Consider the following 18,844-nt stretch of genomic DNA (forward strand, 5'->3'; position numbering starts at 1 on the left):
ATTGTTTTGACTACCTGGACCTAACAATTGGTTGTGATTTGAATGAAAAAGGTTTTTAATAAACAACATGAACATGTGACTGTGTGAGAAGAATCTATTATACAAACGGGTCTGAACCTGAATGCTGATTGGTTAAAAACCGCATTCCAGCCGGTGACTATTCCAGAAGTTTCCACTGGCTAAATCTATGATGTTAAAATGCCTATTTACTCTGTTCCATTTGACTGCTGCAATCCACTATCTCATCTGCCCAGCCAGGCAATTTATAAACTTGATCGCCACTATAAAAAGCATCTAGACATTATCTCACATTTCTTTTAGACGAGCAACTTGCCTGTCTGTCTCTCTGATGTTTGCAACATTGTTTCAATATTCAAATTCTATCTCCAACTGTCCCATACTAATGAACGTGTAGTGGACGAGAGAGAGGCAGGCAGCATTTCTCAGCCAATTGAAATCATGAATCAGCTGGCATTATTTTTATGGATATATATAAAGAAATGTCAGTTGAAAAAAGGTCAAATGAAACGAATTGCAGCTAGTCATGTTAGCTGTGTTAGCTGTGTTGTTGGCTAGCTTCTCTGAACAGCTCCTCTCCTCTGTTGGCTAGACGAGAGAGTACATTTGTGACTCACAAATTTTTGAATTTCTCTTTTTTTTTTACATTGTATAAAAGTAGAGACTCAGAGCTACAAAATGGTCATACACCGCATTTGAGGAAACAATGGGAAAGTAATTCTGATTTGAAAGTTGATGAACTTGTAAATTTCCTTTTGAGAAAACCATCTTTCAATGTTTTGGTTCTACTATTGGAGAGCTCTTCTTTGTCTCCGCCCATTCAGCATTGTTCACACCCTCTTAAGCCTTAGACCACACCCATTCAGCATTGTTCACACCCTCTTAAGCCTTAGCCCCACCCATCTCTTTAAGGGTTGATCCTTGCGTTCTGTACTAACTTGCCAGCTACGTCCAGAGATCTGAGAGAGGGGGAGAACACCTAACTGAACATTACTCGCCCTAGCAGAGCTGGTTAGGCCGTTACAGTATGTTTAACAGAGTGTTGGTGACTGCAACTGTGCTGTCAGATTGTCCATTCGTAAATTCAGAGCGTTTCGTGTTCAGAGCGCACACTGGACGCTCTGGCCAATAAGTAGGGTTTGTCCAAAAGCTCTGACCTCACAACGACAGTCAAGCACCCAAGCTAACTGGCTAACATTGGCTAGCTACTTCCAGACAAATAATGAGAGGACACCTCACTCTGACCATTTTACTCCCCCCTAGCAGAGCTGGTTAGGCTGTTGTCATGTTATCCAGAGTGTTGGTGACTGCAACTGTGCTGCTGGCAACAATTGAATTACACTTTGTTGCCGACGTTTACTGACACCGGACATATTTAACGTGTGTTGAGCATTCAAAGATTCATCAGTTATTCTGCGCTCTGGCATACTAAGACGAGAGTCTTTTGTTAAGAAATGTAGCTAGATAGCTAGCTAGGTAACCAATGAATGCATGACGTAACGTTAGTTAGCGAACCAGCCAGCTAACGTTAGCTCGCCAGCTATAACGTTAGCTCGCTAGCTAAAAGTACACTAACTTGAAATGAGAATACTTTGTCGAAATTAGAGTGGACTCTTTTGTTAAGACATGTAGCTAGCTAGTGCTAGGGTTCGTTCCTTTCGTCCTTGTAGTGAGAGCCCTATTCCCTATTCCCTATGTAGTGTACCAGAGCCCTACTCCCTATGTAGTGTACCAGAGTGCTATTGCCTATGTAGTGTACCAGAGCCCTATTCCCTATGTAGTGTACCAGAGCCCTATTCCCTATGTAGTGTACCAGAGTGCTATTCCCTATGTAGTGTACCAGAGCCCTACTCCCTATGTAGTGTACCAGAGCCCTATTCCCTATGTAGTGTACCAGAGTGCTATTCCCTATGTCGTGTACCAGAGCCCTATTCCCTATGTAGTGTACTACTGTTGACCAGAGCCCTATTCCCTATGTAGTGTACTACTGTTGACCAGAGCCCTATTCCCTATGTAGTGTACTACTGTTGACCAGAGCCCTATTCCCTATGTAGTGTACTACTGTTGACCAGAGCCCTATTCCCTATGTAGTGTACTACTGTTGACCAGAGCCCTATTCCCTATGTAGTGTACTACTGTTGACCAGAGCCCTATTCCCTATGTAGTGTACTACTGTTGACCAGAGCCCTATTCCCTATGTAGTGTACTACTGTTGACCAGAGCCCTATTCCCTATGTAGTGTACTACTGTTGACCAGAGCCCTATTCCCTATGTAGTGTACTACTGTTGACCAGAGCCCTATTCCCTATGTTTAATTAATTAACTTATTTATTTAACCAGGTAGGCCAGTTGAGAACAAGTTCTCATGTACAACTGCGACCTGGACAAGATAAAGCAAAGCAGTGAGACACAAACAACACAGAGTTACACATAAACAAACAGTCAATAACACAATAGAACAGAAAAATACATAGAAAAATCTATGTACAAATGTAGAAGATGTAGTAAGATTAGGGAGATAAGGCAATAAATAGGCCCTAGAGGCGGAAATAATGAATAGGCCCTGCAGGCGGAAATAATGAATAGGCCCTAGAGGCGGAAATAATGAATAGGCCCTAGAGGCGGAAATAATGAATAGGCCCTGGAGGCGGAAATAATGAATAGGCCCTAGAGGCGGAAATAATGAATAGGCCCTAGAGGCGGAAATAATGAATAGGCCCTGGAGGCGGAAATAATGAATAGGCCCTGCAGGCGGAAATAATGAATAGGCCCTGGAGGCGGAAATAATGAATAGGCCCTGGAGGCGGAAATAATGAATAGGCCCTGGAGGCGGAAATAATGAATAGGCCCTGGAGGCGGAAATAATGAATAGGCCCTAGAGGCGGAAATAATGAATAGGCCCTGGAGGCGGAAATAATGAATAGGCCCTGCAGGCGGAAATAATTACAGTTTAGCATTAACACTGGAGTGATAGATGTGCAGATGATGATGTGCAAGTAGAGATACTGAGGTGCAAGAGGGTAAGTAATAATATGGGGATGAGGTAGTTGGATGGGCTATTTACAGATGGGCTATGTACAGGTACAGTGATCTGTAAGCTGCTCTGACAGCTGATGCTTAAAGTTAGAGAGGGGGATATAAGTCTCCAGCTTTAGAGATTTTTGCAATTCGTTCCAGTCATTGGCAGCAGAGAACTGTAAGGAAAGGCGGCCAAATGAGGTGTTGGCTTTGTGGGTGACCAGTGAAATATACCTGCTGGAGCGTGTGCTACGGGTTGGTGTTGCTATGGTGACCAGTGAGCTGAGATAAGGTGGGGCTTTACCTAGTAAAGACCTATAGACGACCTGAAGCCAGTGGGTTTGGCGACGGATATGTAGTGAGGGCCAGCCGACTAGACCATTCAGGTCTCAGTGGTGGGTAGTATATGGGGCTTTGGTGACAAAACAGATGGCACTGTGATAGACTGCATCCAGTTTGCTGAGTAGAGTGTTGGAGGCTATTATGTAAATGACATCGCCCGAAGTCAAGGATTGGTAGGATAGTCAGTTTTATGAGGGTATGTTTGGTGACGTGTGAAAGAGGCTTTGTTTTGCGAAATAGGAAGGCGATTCCTAGGTATTTGTAGTTGTCCACATATTCTAGGTCAGAACCGTCCAGGGTGGTGCTAGTCGGGAGGGAGGGTGCGGGCAGCAATCGGTTGAAGAACATGCACTTAGTTTTACTAGCATTTAAAAGCAGTTGGAGGCCACGGAACGAGTGTTGTATGGCATTGAAGCTCGTCTGGAGGTTAGTTAACACAGTGTACAAAGAAGGGCCGACACCATGTATACAGAATGATGTCATCTGCGTAGAGGTGGATCAGAGAATCATGAGCAGCAAGAGCAACGTCATTGATATATACAGAGAAAAGAGTCGGCCGGAGGATTGAATCCTGTGGCACCCCCATAAAGACTGCCAGAGGTCCGGACAACAGGCCCTCCGATTTGACACACTGAACTCTATCTGAGAAGTAGTTGGTGAACCAGGCGACGCAGTCATTTGAGAAGCCAAGGCTGTTGAGTCTGCCGACAAGAATGCGGTGATTGACAGAGTCGAAAGCCTTGGCCAGGTCGATGAAGACGGCTTTTATGATATCGTTTAGGACATTGAGTGTGGCTGAGGTGTACCCATGACCAGCTCGGAAACCAGATTGCATAGTGGAAAAGGTACAGTGGGATTTGAAATGGCCGGTGATCTGTTTATTAACTTGGCTTTCGAAGATTTTAGAAAGGCAGGGAAGATTGGACATACTGTAGGTCTATAACAGTTTAGGTCCATTGAAGAGGGGGATGACCCCGGCAGCTTTCCAATCTTTGGGGATTACAGACGATACGAAAGAGGTTGAACAGGCTAGTAATAGGGGTTGCAACAATCTCGGCAGATACATTTAGAAAGAGAGGGTCCAAATTGCCCAGCTGATTTGTATGGGTCCAAATTTTGCAGTTCTTTCAGAACATCAGCTATCTGGGGGGGTTTTCTCCATGGACTTTACAGTGTCCCAAAACCTTTTGGAATTGGTGCTACAGGAAGCAAATTTCTATTTGAAAAAGCTAGGCTTAACCTTCCTAACTGACTGAGTATATTGGTTCTTAACTTATTCCTAACTTATATCGTGGGGGCTATTATATTTTATATCGTGGGGGCTATTCGATGCTAATGCAGAATGCCAAAGGATGTTTTTTCCTGGTCGAGGGCAGTCAAGTCTGGAGAGAACCAAGGGCTACATCTGTTCTCAGTTCAACATGTTTTGAACGGGGCATGCTTACTTAAGATGGAGAAGAAAGCCCTTTTGAAGAGCAACCAGGCATCCTCTACTGACGGGATGAGGTCAATATCCTTCCAGGATACCCAGGCCAGGTCGATTAGAAAGGCCTGCTCGCTGAAGTGTTTTAGGGAGCATTTGACAGTGTTGAGGGGTTGTCGTTTGACTGCGGAACCAGTACGCATGCAGGCAATGAGGCAGTGATCGCTGAGATCCTGGTTGAAGACAGCAGAGGTGTATTTAGAGGGCAGGTTGGTCAAGATGATGTCTAAGAGGGTGCCCATGGTTACAGATTTAGGGTTGTACCTGGTAGGTTCCTTGATAATTTGTGTGAGATTGAGGGCATCAATTTTAGATTGAAGGATGGCCGGGGTGTTAAGCATGTCCCAGCTTAGGTCGTCTAGCAGCACAAGCTCTGAAGGTAGATGGGGGGGCAATCAGTTCACATATGATGTCCAAGGCACAACAGGGGGCTGAAGGGGGTCTATAACAAGCGGCAACGGTGAGAGACTTGTTTCTGGAAAGGTGGATTTTTAAAAGTTTAAGCTCGAACTGTTGGGGCACAGACCTGGATAGTAAAACAGAACTCTGCAGGCTATCTCTGCAGTAGATTGCAACTCTGCCCCCTCTGGCAGTTCTATCTTGTCGGAATATTTTATAGTTAGGGATGGAAATTTCAGGGTTTTAGGTGACCTTCCTAAGCCAGGATTCAGACATGGCTTGGACATTCTGGTTGGCGGAGTGTGCTAAAGCAGTGAATAAAACAAATTTAGGGAGGAGGCTTCTTATGTTAACATGCATGAAACCAAGGCTTTTACGGTTACAGAAGTTGTCAAAAGAGAGCACCTGGGGAATGCTACTACAGATGTAGGATTCTAATTTGAGCTAGTCCCCCACAGCAGGAAAATAATTTTGTGATTACATGCATCAAACTGTTACGGGGAATTAAATTCCTTTAATACTCAATTAAATTAAACACTGTCCACTCCTAAGAATTTGTAAGACTCTTATTTGCATAAAATGGACAGAGACCAGTCTCAAAATCAATCTGTAGCGTTTATTCTCGAGAGTACTGAACATGATACAATTTACCACAGGTTATAAACTAGAAATGACGTCATTTGTTTTCGAACTGTCCCGTCTCTTCTCCCACCCTGGTACAAAGGCAGTATCTCAAGCCTTCCCACATCGTCTCCCACCAATTTAATATAATTTAGACTGAGCCAAGGTCTTCCTGTGTAGATCAGCATTCTAGCCAGTCTGACAATAAGTTCATTCATTTCTACCAAGGAACAGACAGTCATTGTTCTAATTCTTGATTATATTTACACACATTATATTCAGTACTAGGATTAAAAGAAAATTCATACATCTATACAGTAACATATTAGTATTCTGATTATTCAGTCCTGATTGAAATGTATACATAATTAGTCATTATTGATTAAAAAAAATCCCTTAACAGAAACCAATGCTTTTAACGGTTACAGAAGTCAACAAATGAGAGCACCTTAGTAGGTAACTAAGTTGACCTTAGTATGTAACTAGGTTGACCTTAGTAGGTAACTAGGTTGACCTTAGTAGGTAACTAGGTTGACCTTAGTAGGTAACTAGGTTGACCTTAGTAGGTAACCAGGTTGACCTTACTAGTTAACTAGGTTGACCTTAGTAGGTAACCAGGTTGACCTTAGTAGGTAACCAGGTTGACCTTAGTAGGTAACTAGGTTGACCTTACTAGTTAACTAGGTTGACCTTAGTAGGTAACTCCGCTGACCTTAGTAGGTAACCAGGTTGACCTTAGTAGGTAACTAGGGGAGAGAGATGAACGCTGTGTTCACTTAACTACACAAACACAATCCATTCTATGTCATTCCTCTCTATCTATGGCTTCTTTTAACTAGGGGAGAGAGATGAACGCTGTGGTCACTTCACAAACACAATCCATTCTATGTCATTCCTCTCTATCTATGCCTTCTTTTATTTCATGAATTAATATATTGTATTTCCTACCTTTCCCCCTCGCCCCTCCTCCTCTATATCCCCTTATCTCCCCCATCTATCTCCCCCTTATCTTCCCCCTTATCTCCCCCTTATATCTTCCCCCTTATCTCCCCCATCTATCTCCCCCTTATCTTCCCCCTTATCTCCCCCATCCATCTCCTCCTTATCTTCTTCCTCTATCTCCCCCTCGCCCCCTCCTCCTCTACATCCCCTTATCTCCCCCTCCTCGTCTATCTCCCCCTTATCTCCCCTTCCTCGTCTCTCGCCTTATCTCCCCCTTATCTCCCCCTCCTCGTCTATCTCGCCTTATCTCCCCCTCCTCCACTATACCCCCCTTATCTCCCCCCTCCTCCCCTATATCCCCTTATCTTCCTCTCTCCCCTATATCCCCTTATCTCCCCCATCTCCCCTTTTCTCCCCCCCTCCTCTATCTCCCCTTATATCCCCCTACTCCGCTATCTCCATGTATCTCCCCCCTCCTCCTCTATCTCCCCTTATCTCCTCCTCTCCCCTATCTCCCCTTATCTCCCCCCTCCTCCTCTATCTCCCCTGATATCCCCCCTCCTCCTCTATCTCCCCTTATCTCCCCCCTCCTCCCCTATATCCCCCTCGCCCCTCCTCCCCTAATCTCCCCCCTCCTCCCCTATATCCCCTAATCTCCCCCCTCCTCCTCTATCTCCCCTTATCTCCCCCTCCTCCTATATCTCCCCTTATCTCCCCTCCTCCCCTATATCCCCTTATCTCCCCCTCCTCCCCTATATCCCCTTATCTCCCCCCCCTCCTCCTCTATCTCCCCCCTCGCCCCCTCCTCCCCTAATCTCCCCCCTCCTCCTCTATCTCCCCTTATCTCCCCCTTCCTCCTCTATCTCCCCTTATCTCCCCCCTCCTCCTCTATATCCCCTTATCTCCCCATCCTCCCCTATATCCCCTTATCTCCCCCCTCCTCCTCTATCTCCCCCTCGCCCCCTCCTCCCCTTATCTCCCCCTCCTCCTCTATCTCCCTTTATCTCCCCTCCTCCTCTATATCCCCTAATCTCCCCCTCCTCCCCTATATCCCCTTATCTCCCCCCCTCCTCCCCTATATCCCCTTATCTCCCCCCTCCTCCCCTGTATCCCCTTAACTCCCCCCTCCTCCTCTATCTCCCCTTATCTCCCCCCTCCTCCCCTATATCCCCTTATCTCCCCCTCCTCCCCTATCTCCCCTTATCTCCCCCCTCCTCCCCTATCATCCCCTTATCTCCCCCCTCCTCCCCTACATCCCCTTATCTCCCCCCTCCTCCCCTATATCCCCTTATCTCCCCCTCCTCCCCTATATCCCCTTATCTCCCCCTCCTCCCCTATATCCCCTTATCTCCCCCCTCCTCCCCTATATCCCCTTATCTCCCCCTCTTCCCCTATATCCCCTTATCTCCCCCTCCTCCCCTATATCCCCTTATCTCCCCCTCCTCCCCTATATCCCCTTATCTCCCCCTCCTCCCCTATATCCCTTATCCCCCCCCCTCCTCCTATCTCCCCCTCGCCCCCTCCTCCCCTTATCTCCCCCATCCTCCCCTATATCCCCTTATCTCCCCCTCCTCCTCTATCTCCCTTTATCTCCCCCCTCCTCCTCTATATCCCCTTATCTCCCCCTCGCCCCCTCCTCCCCTATATCCCCTTATCTCCCCCCTCCTCCTCTATCTCCCCTTATCTCCCCCCTCCTCCCCTATATCCCCTTATCTCCCCTTCCTCCCCTATATCCCCTTATCTCCCTCCTCCCCTATATCCCCCTTATCTCCCCCTCCTCCTCTATATCCCCTTATCTCCCCCTCCTCCCCTATATCCCCTTATCTCCCCTCCTCCCCTATCTCCCCTTATCTCCCCCCTCCTCCCCTATCTCCCCCCTCCTCCCCTATATCCCCTTATCTCCCCCTCCTCCCCTATATCCCCTTATCTCCCCCTCCTCCTCTATCTCCCCTTATCTCCCCCCCCTCCCCTATATCCCCTTATCTCCCCCTCCTCCCCTATATCCCCTTATCTCCCCCCTCCTCCCCTATATCCCCTTATCTCCCCCCTCCTCCCCTATATCCCCTTATCTCCCACTCCCCTCTCCCTATATCCCCTGATCTCCCCCTCCTCCCCTATATCCCCTTATCTCCCCCTCCTCCTCTATCTCCCCCCTCCCCCTCGCCCCTCCTCCCCTTATCTCCCCCCTCCTCCCCTATATCCCCTTATCTCCCCCTCCTCCCCTATATCCCCTTATCTCCCCTCCTCCTCTATCTCCCTTTATCTCCCCCTCCTCCTCTATATCCCCTTATCTCCCCCTCCTCCCCTATATCCCCTTATCTCCCCCTCCTCCCCTATATCCCCTTATCTCCCCCTCCTCCCCTATCTCCCCTTATCTCCCCCCCTCCTCCCCTATCTCCCCCCTCCTCCCCTATATCCCCTTATCTCCGCCCTCCTCCTCTATCTCCCCTTATCTCCCCCCTCCTCATCTATCTCCCCTTATCTCCCCCTTTCTCCTCTATCTCCCCTTATCTCCCCCTTCCTCCTCTATCTCCCCTTATCTCCCCCTCCTCCTCTATCTCCCCTTATCTCCCCCCTCCTCCTCTATCTCCCCTTATCTCCCCCCTCCTCCTCTATCTCCCCGTATCTCCCCCCTCCTCCTCTATCTCCCCCCTCCACCCCTATCTCCCCTTATCTCCCCCTCCTCCCCTTATCTCCCCCCTCCTCCTCTATCTCCCTTATCTCCCCCCTCCTCCCCTATATCCCCTTATCTCCCCCTCCTCCCCTATCTCCCCTTATCTCCCCCTCCTCCTCTATCTCCCCTTATCTCCCCCTCCTCCTCTATATCCCCTTATCTCCCCCCTCCTCCTCTATCTCCCCCTCGCCCCCTCCTCCCCTAATCTGCCCCCTCCTCCCCTAATCTGCCCCTCCTCCCCTATATCCCCTTAGCTCCCCCCTCCTCCTCTATCTCCCCTTATCTCCGACCCTCCTCCCCTATATCCCCTTATCTCCCCCCTCCTCCCCTATATCCCCTTATCTCCCCCTCCTCCTCTATCTCCCCTTATCTCCCCCCCTCCTCCCTATCTCCCCCTCCTCCCCTATATCCCCTTATCTCCCCCTCCTCCCCTATCTCCCCCCTCCTCCCTATATCCCCTTATCTCCCCCCTCCTCCCCTATCTCCCCCCTCCTCCCCTATATCCCCTTATCTCCCCCCTCCTCCTCTAATCTCCCCTTATCTCCCCCCTCCTCCCCTATATCCCCTTTTCTCTCCCCCTCCTCCCCTATCTCCCCCCTCCTCCCCTATATCCCCTTATCTTCCCCCCTCCTCCCCCTAATCTCCCCCCTTCCCCCCCCCCCCCCTCCTCCCCTATATCCCCTTATCTCCCCCCTCCTCCTCTATCTGCCCTTTTCTCCCCCTCCTCCCCTATCTCCCCTTATCTTCCCCCCTCCTCACTCTATCTCCCCTTATCTCCCCCCTCCTCCTCTATCTCCCCTTATCTCCCCCCCCTCCTCTATCTCCCCCCCTCTCCCCTATCTCACCCTATCTCCCCCCTCCTCACCTATCTCCCCCCCTCCCCCTATATCCCCTTATCTCCCCCCTCCTCCCCTATCTCACCCCTCCTCCCCTATATCCCTTATCTCCCCTCTCCCCTATCTCCCCTTATCTCCCCCTCCTCCCTATCTCCCCTTTTTCTCCCCCTCCCTCCTCTTAATCTCCCCTTATCTCCCCCCCTCCTCCTCTAATCCTCCTCTCCCCTTATCTCCCCTCCATCTCCCACTTAATCTCCCCCCTCCTCCCATATCCACTTCTCCCCCTCCTCCTCTATCTCCCCTTATCTCCCCCTCCTACCTCTATCTCCCGTTATCTCCCCCCTCCTCCCCTATATCCCCCTTTTCCTTCTCCCCTCCTCCCCCTATCTCCCCCCTCCTCCCGCTATATCCCCTTATCTCCCCCCTCCTCCCCGATCTCCCCCCTCCTCCCCTATATCCCCTTATCTCCCCCCCTCCTCCCCCTATCTCCCCCCTCCTCCCCTATATCCCCTATCTCCCCCCTCCTCCTCTATCTCCCCTTATCTCCCCCCTCCTCCCCTATATTCCCTTTTCTCCCCCTCCTCCCCTATCTCCCCCCTCCTCCCCTATATCCCCTTATCTCCCCCCTCCTCCCCTATCTCCCCCCTCCTCCCCCCCCCTCCTCCCCTATATCCCCTTATCTCCCCCCTCCTCCTCTATCTCCCCTTATCTCCCCCCTCCTCCTCTATCTCCCCTTTTCTCCCCCTCCTCCCCTATCTCCCCCCTCCTCCTCTATCTCCCCTTATCTCCCCCCCCTCCTCCTCTATCTCCCCTTATCTCCCCCCTCCTCCTCTATCTCCCCCCTCCTCCCCTATCTCCCCTTATCTCCCCCCTCCTCACCTATCTCCCCCCTCCTCCCCTATATCCCCTTATCTCCCCCCTCCTCCCCTATCTCCCCCCTCCTCCCCTATATCCCCTTATCTCCCCCTCCTCCTCTATCTCCCCTTTTTCTCCCCCTCCTCCTCTATCTCCCCTTATCTCCCCCTCCTCCTCTATCTCCCCTTATCTCCCCCCTCCTCCCCTATATCCCCTTTTCTCCCCCTCCTCCTCTATCTCCCCTTATCTCCCCCTCCTCCTCTATCTCCCCTTATCTCCCCCCTCCTCCCCTATATCCCCTTTTCTCCCCCTCCTCCCCTATCTCCCCTTATCTCCCCCCTCCTCCTCTATCTCCCCTTATCTCCCCCCTCCTCCTCTATCTCCCCCCTCCTCCCCTATCTCCCCTTATCTCCCCCTCCTCCTCTATATCCCCTTATCTCCCCCCTCCTCCTCTATCTCCCCCCTCCTCCCCTATCTCCCCTTATCTCCCCCTCCTCCTCTATATCCCCTTATCTCCCCCCTCCTCCTCTATCTCCCCCTCGCCCCCTCCTCCCCTAATCTGCCCCCTCCTCCCCTATATCCCCTTATCTCCCCCCTCCTCTATCTCCCCTTATCTCCCCCTCCTCCTCTATATCCCCTTATCTCCCCCCTCCTCCTCTATCTCCCCCTCGCCCCCTCCTCCCCTAATCTGCCCCCTCCTCCCCTATATCCCCTTATCTCCCCCCTCCTCTATCTCCCCTTATCTCCCCCCTCTTCCCCTATATCCCCTTATCTCCCCCCTCCTCCCCTATCTCCCCCCTCCTCCTCTATCTCCCCTTATCTCCCCCCTCCTCCCCTATATCCCCTTATCTCCCCCCTCCTCCCCTATATTCCCTTATCTCCCCCTTATCTCCCCCCTCCTCCCCTATCTCCCCTTATCTCCCCCCTCCTCCCCTATATCCCCTTATCTCCCCCTCCTCCTCTATCTCCCCCTGTAGAGCACCTTTAAGTTTAAGTCGGAGAGTGATATCCACTTGGCAGAGCACCATAAGCAGGTAGGCAGGTTATTGAGGAAAAGTTGGACAGACTACGACTGTGACTATGTGGTTCTCTACAATTGAAGGGAAACTGATCTTTTCTACTTCCCCAGAGTCAGATGAACTCGTTGATGTCATTTTGGCGGTGGGAGGGACCAATGCTAACTGAACCAATGCTAACTGAACCAATGCTAACTAGCGTTAGCTCAATGACTAGTAGTCTATGGGTATGCTAGCATAGAAATAGTGTCTGACTCTGTGTAGGTATAAAAATGTCTTAATTGCCGTAATCTTGCTGTATCCTGTTAAGATGAATGCGCTGACTGTAAGTCCCTCTGGATAAGAGAGTTTACTAAATGACTGAAATGTGTAATGTACTGCAGGTCCTGTATGATGGGAAGCTAGCCAGCTCCATCTCTTTCACCTACAACGCCAAGGCCACCGACGCACAGCTCTGTCTGGAGTCATCGCCCAGAGAGAACGCATCCAACTTCGTTCACTCCCCACACGCACTCATGCTGCAGGTCAGTGGGGGGGGGGGGGTGTATCACGTTCTGACCTTTAGTTCTTTTGTTATGTCTTTGTTTCAGTATGGTCAGGGCGTGAGTTGGGTGGGTTGTCTATGTTCTTTTTTCTATGATTTGGTATGTCTGTGTTCGGCCTGGTATGGTTCTCAATCAGAGGCAGCTGTCAATCGTTGTCCCTGATTGAGAACCATACTTAGGTAGCCTGGTTGTCCCTGATTGAGAACCATACTTAGGCAGCCTGGTTGTCCCTGATTGAGAACCATACTTAGGTAGCCTGGTTGTCCCTGATTGAGAACCATACTTAGGTAGCCTGGTTGTCCCTGATTGAGAACCATACTTAGGTAGCCTGGTTGTCCCTGATTGAGAACCATACTTCGGCAGCCTGGTTGTCCCTGATTGAGAACCATACTTCCGCAGCCTGGTTGTCCCTGATTGAGAACCATACTTAGGCAGCCTGTTTTCACCCTTTGAGTTGTGGGTTGATTATTGTCTGTTCTGTGTTGTTTGTATTCACCGTTCAGGACTGTTTTGTTTCGTTCTCGTTGTTTTGTTTTGTGTTCATGATAATAAATGATCAATATGGACACTTACCACGCTGCGCATTGGTCCTCCTCTTCTTCCACCAACAACGGCCGTTACAGTGTGTGTCCCTGACTTTAATCTGTGTATTGATGGTATGTTCTCTCTCCTGTAGGATGTGAAGGTCATATTGACCCATTTTACAGGGTGTGTGTGTGTGTGTGTGTCCTAACAGTGTGTTCTCTCCTGTAGGATGTGAAGGCCATAGTGACCCACTCCATCCACAGTGCCATCCATTCTATAGGAGGAATACAGGTCCTCTTCCCTCTCTTCTCACAACTGGACTACATACAACTCAATGACAGCTCTGTGGACATCAGCGTGTGGTGAGTAGGAGGGAGGGAGGGAGGTCTGTGGACACCAGCGTGTGGTGAGTAGGAGGGAGGGAGGTCTGTGGACACCAGCGTGTGGTGAGTAGGAGGGAGGGAGGGAGGTCTGTGGACGCCAGCGTGTGGTGAGTAGGAGGGAGGGAGGGAGGTCTGTGGACACCAGCGTGTGGTGAGTAGGAGGGAGGGAGGGAGGTCTGTGGACGCCAGCGTGTGGTGAGTAGGAGGGAGGGAGGGAGGTCTGTGGACACCAGCGTGTGGTGAGTAGGAGGGAGGGAGGGAGGGAGGTCTGTGGACACCAGCGTGTGGTGAGTAGGAGGGAGGGAGGTTTGTGGATACCAGCGTGTGGTGAGTAGGAGGGAGGGAGGTCTGTGGACACCAGCGTGTGGTGAGTAGGAGGGAGGGAGGGAGGTCTGTGGACACCAGCGTGTGGTGAGTAGGAGGGAGGGAGGGATGTCTGTGGACACCAGCGTGTGGTGAGTAGGAGGGAGGGAGGTCTGTGGACACCAGCATGTGGTGAGTAGGAGGGAGGGAGGTCTGTGGACGCCAGCGTGTGGTGAGTAGGAGGGAGGGAGGGAGGTCTGTGGACACCAGCGTGTGGCGGGAGGGAGGGAGGAAGGGAGGGAGAGGTCTGTGGACCCCACCGTGTGGTGAGTGGGAGGGAGGTCTGTGGACACCAGTGTGTGGTGAGAAGGAGGGAGGGAGGTCTGTGGACACCAGCGTGTGGTGAGTAGGAGGGAGGGAGGGAGAGAAAGAGAGAGAGGTCTGTGGACACCAGCGTGTGGTGAGTAGGAGGGAGGGAGGGAGGGAGGGAGGGAGGGGTCTGTGAACACCAGCGTGTGGTGAGTAGGAGGGAGGGAGGTTAGAGAGATAGGTCTGTGGACACCAGCGTGTGGTGAGTAGGAGGGAGGGAGAGAGAGAGAGGTCTGTGGACACCAGCGTGTGGTGAGTAGGAGGGAGGGAGGGAGGTCTGTGGACACCAGCGTGTGGTGAGTAGGAGGGAGGGAGGTCTGTGGACACCACCGTGTGGTGAATAGGAGGGAGGGAGGGGGAACAAAAGAGAGAAAGATCCCACACTCTCTCTTTATTTATCCATGTATGTGTGTCTCTCTCTCTCTGCGTGTCCCAGAGTCCTAGCCCCCCAAGGTGCCATTAGTAAGTCTGTATAAAGATGAGGGGCTAAATCCTCTACATATTTAATGTCTCAGCAATGCACTACTCTATCTAGAGCTACACTACTATATACTGTTACAGTACTATGTTGTAACGTTGGATTGATTAATGTGACGACTGCTGTTCATCGAATGATTAACTGTTTATAATTATGTGATTAAATTAATCAGGTAATTAATTAATTTCCTCTACAGTCTCATTCTGAACGTCTCATAATCTGGAAATCTGCACAAACCCGAGTCTCACTAAATCATTCCGTACCGCACCAATCTAGTTGATTATTTATTTACTAACAAGCTAAAATGATAATATACACAGTCTGGGCCATTGATTAGAACTTAGTACGATGACAACAGGTCCCTAGCAGACCAACACAATATGACACGTGTTACGCAAAATAGGGATTTCAAGAGAGCGAGAGAGAGAAAACATTATCTTTGATCTGGACATTTTCCACACAACGTACAATATGCAAACATCAAGCCCTTAGTGTGAAAACTCTTCAAGTTACACTGGTTTCATTATAATGTCGTCATTTAACTTTTAATAACATAACAACAACAACAACAGCAACTTTCCTTTACATATTCCATCTATCCTCATTACTACCATTTTGGCTGACGAAACATATTGTCCCAAAGTCCATGTTTTGCATGTTACTGTTCTGAGGTAGGTTCTCCATGGGCCCATACATTTCATTCCTCCACAGTGAGAGGACAAAGGGATTTTGGCTGCTGCATTAAGATTTGGACAGACATGACAACTACTAGAACTATATACTGTTACAGTACTACTAGAACTATATACTGTTATTATACTACTATAACTATATACTGCTACAGTACTACTATAACTATATACTGTTATTATACTACTAGAACTATATACTGTTACAGTACTACTAGAACTATATACTGTTATTATACTACTATAACTATATACTGTTATTATACTACTAGAACTGTATACTGTTATTATACTACTATAACTATATACTGTTACAGTACTACTAGAACTATATACTGTTATTTACTACTAGAACTATATACTGTTATTATACTACAAGAACTATATACTGTTACAGTACTACTATAACTATATACTGTTATTATACTACTATAACTATATACTGTTACAGTACTACTATAACTATATACTGTTATTATACTACTAGAACTATATACTGTTATTATACTACTATATATACTGTTATTATACTACTATAACTATATACTGTTATTATACTACTAGAACTATATACTGCTACAGTACTACTATAACTATATACTGCTACAGTACTACTATAACTATACTGTTATTATACTACTAGAACTGTATACTGTTATTATACTACAATAACTATATACTGTTACAGTACTACTAGAACTATATACTGTTATTTACTACTAGAACTATATACTGTTATTATACTACAAGAACTATATACTGTTACAGTACTACTATAACTATATACTGTTATTATACTACTATAACTATATACTGTTACAGTACTACTATAACTATATACTGTTATTATACTACTATAACTATATACTGCTACAGTACTACTATAACTATATACTGCTACAGTACTACTATAACTATATACTGTTATTATACTACTATAACTATATACTGCTACAGTACTACTATAACTATATACTGTTACAGTACTACTATAACTATATACTGTTATTATACTACTATAACTATATACTGTTATTATACTACTATAACTATATACTGTTATTATACTACTATAACTATATACTGTTACAGTACTACTATAACTATATACTGTTACAGTACTACTATAACTATATACTGCTACAGTACTACTATAACTATATACTGTTATTATACTACTATAACTATATACTGTTACAGTACTACTATAACTATATACTGTTATTATACTACTATAACTATATACTGTTATTATACTACTAGAACTATATACTGTTATTATACTACTAGAACTATATACTGTTACAGTACTACTAGAACTATATACTGTTACAGTACTACTAGAACTATATACTATACACTTTGTTATTTTTGCAACCCGCCTCACCAATGTATATTTATAAAAAAGTATTATTTACCTCAGATCTGTAATCCTCCAAGAAGCTAGCCAGAAACTCCAGGAGGCTGGCCTGAAACTAGCCAGTAGCTAATCCAGAAGCTAGTTCAGAAGCTAGTTGGCTCCTTTACTGGCAAGCCGTTGGTGTTCAGCTAACCACGGTTTGTGGTCATCGGCTATCCTTTGGCTTGAAAGTCTATCGCCAGTTCTGTACGGCGCAGCGCGGCTCGGAGCGGAGCATACCGGACCAATTTTTCTCTCCATGTCCCTGGATTTCGACTGCTCTCTGGACATTCATGCCCGGATCTCACAGCTAGCTAGCTGCTATCCGTGTGACTATCGGCCTTCGTCGATTCCGGAGCAAACATCAATTGTTCCGGAGCTAGCAAGCTCCGTCAATCACTCCTGAGTTCCATCAATCGCACCTGGGCTGCAGTCGCCTATCCGGACCCGTTTTGCTGCCTTCGCGGAGCCCCACCGGGCCTTCACAACTGGACTGCCGACGTTATCTACCCGAAGGAGTTATTCGGCTGGCTCCTCCGTCGCGACGTTACCTGAACGCCCATCTGCGGCCTGCTAACCGTTAGCTGTCTTACCGGCTGCTATCTGAATAGACAATCGGACATTTTTTTATTATTTTTATTATTATTATTATGTTTTCTTCTTGGGCCTCTATAACTATATCTATTGTTTTTATTTTTGTTGTTGTTGTGTGATTTGGATTGATCCCCTCTACCACACGGAACCCCACTAATCTACTGACGGAGCGCAGGAGGTGGCTAACAACAGACCTCCATCCTATGCTAGCTTGCTACCGATGCCCTGGCTAGCTGTCTAAATCACCAACCAACCTCTCCACTCACCGGACCCTTTTGATCACTCGACTAAGCATGCCTCTCCTTAATGTCAATATGTCTTGTCCATTTCTGTTCTGGTTAGTGTTTATTGGCTTATTTCACTGTAGAGCCTCTAGTCCTGCTCACTATACCTTATCCAACCTATTAGTTCCACCACCCACACATGCAATGACATCTCCTGGTTTCAACGATGTTTCTAGAGACAATATCTCTCTCTTCATCACTCAATACCTAGGTTTACCTCCACTGTATTCACATCCTACCATACATTTGTCTGTACATTATACCTTGATGCTATTTTATCGCCCCCAGAAACCTCCTTTTACTCTATGTTCCAGACGTTCTAGACGACCAATTCTCATAGCTTTTAGCCGTACCCTTATTCTACTCCTCCTATGTTCCTCTGGCGATGTAGAGGTGAATCCAGGCCCTGCAGTGCCTAGCTCCACTCCTATTCCCCAGGCGCTCTCTTTTGACGACTTCTGTAACCGTAATAGCCTTGGTTTCATGCATGTTAACATTAGAAGCCTCCTCCCTAAGTTTGTTCTATTCACTGCTTTAGCACACTCTGCCAACCCGGATGTTCTAGCTGTGTCTGAATCCTGGCTTAGGAAGACCACCAAAAACTCAGACATTTTAATTCCAAACTACAACATTTTCAGACAAGATAGAACTGCCAAAGGGGGCGGTGTTGCAATCTACTGCAAAGATAGCCTGCAGAGTTCTGTCCTACTATCCAGGTCTGTACCCAAACAATTTGAACTTCTACTTTTAAAAATCCACCTCTCTAAAAACAAGTCTCTCACCGTTGCCGCCTGCTATAGACCACCCTCTGCCCCCAGCTGTGCTCTGGACACCATATGTGAACTGATTGCCCCCCATCTATCTTCAGAGTTCGTGCTGCTAGGCGACCTAAACTGGAACATGCTTAACACCCCAGCCATCCTACAATCTAAACTTGATGCCCTCAATCTCACACAAATAATCAATGAACCTACCAGGTACCTCCCCAAAACCTTAAACACGGGCACCCTCATAGATATCATCCTAACCAACTTCCCCTCTAAATACACCTCTGCTGTCTTCAACCAAGAT

The 18,844-nt window shown here is 47.9% G+C and overlaps 1 pseudogene; it reads left to right on the forward strand.

The window, feature by feature from the left end:
* The window catches only part of LOC109881527 (neurobeachin-like), a 266,536-nt pseudogene that overhangs the window by 106,021 nt on the left and 141,671 nt on the right, over positions 1-18,844 (forward strand).

The sequence above is a fragment of the Oncorhynchus kisutch genome, linkage group LG28, assembly GCF_002021735.2.
Source record: "Oncorhynchus kisutch isolate 150728-3 linkage group LG28, Okis_V2, whole genome shotgun sequence".
NCBI lineage: Eukaryota > Metazoa > Chordata > Actinopteri > Salmoniformes > Salmonidae > Oncorhynchus > Oncorhynchus kisutch.